This window comes from Pollicipes pollicipes, unplaced genomic scaffold (genome assembly GCF_011947565.3).
Source record: "Pollicipes pollicipes isolate AB1234 unplaced genomic scaffold, Ppol_2.1 Scaffold_7231;HRSCAF=8579_pilon_pilon_pilon, whole genome shotgun sequence".
In the NCBI taxonomy this organism is placed as follows: Eukaryota; Metazoa; Arthropoda; class Thecostraca; order Pollicipedomorpha; family Pollicipedidae; genus Pollicipes; species Pollicipes pollicipes.
This window is the reverse complement of record NW_023597034.1, coordinates 14,724,473-14,724,776: the sequence shown is the minus strand read 5'-3', so window position 1 is coordinate 14,724,776 and position 304 is coordinate 14,724,473.

The following is a 304-nucleotide window of genomic DNA, read 5'->3' as shown; positions in this document are numbered from 1 at the left end:
AAACATGTGATGTTTGATGAAAGTAGTGGTCATCTGTATGTGAATCAAGTGATACTTTGTGCAGCATGGATAGCATGCCTTGGTGTGTAACACCACTCACCATGCACTGGTGAGCAGATATGCTACCTTGGTGCCATGTGTTCAATGTCTATGCAGTCAAAAGGCAACTTTACTTTCATCACAATGAAGAAGCCGTAGTGACGAGCTAAGATTGCCTTGGCCGTGACACAGTTCTCTAGCTGATTTGAATATCATGGTTTTTGGGTCGTCCAAATGTGGTTGGGTCACTTAGGCATCAATCTGT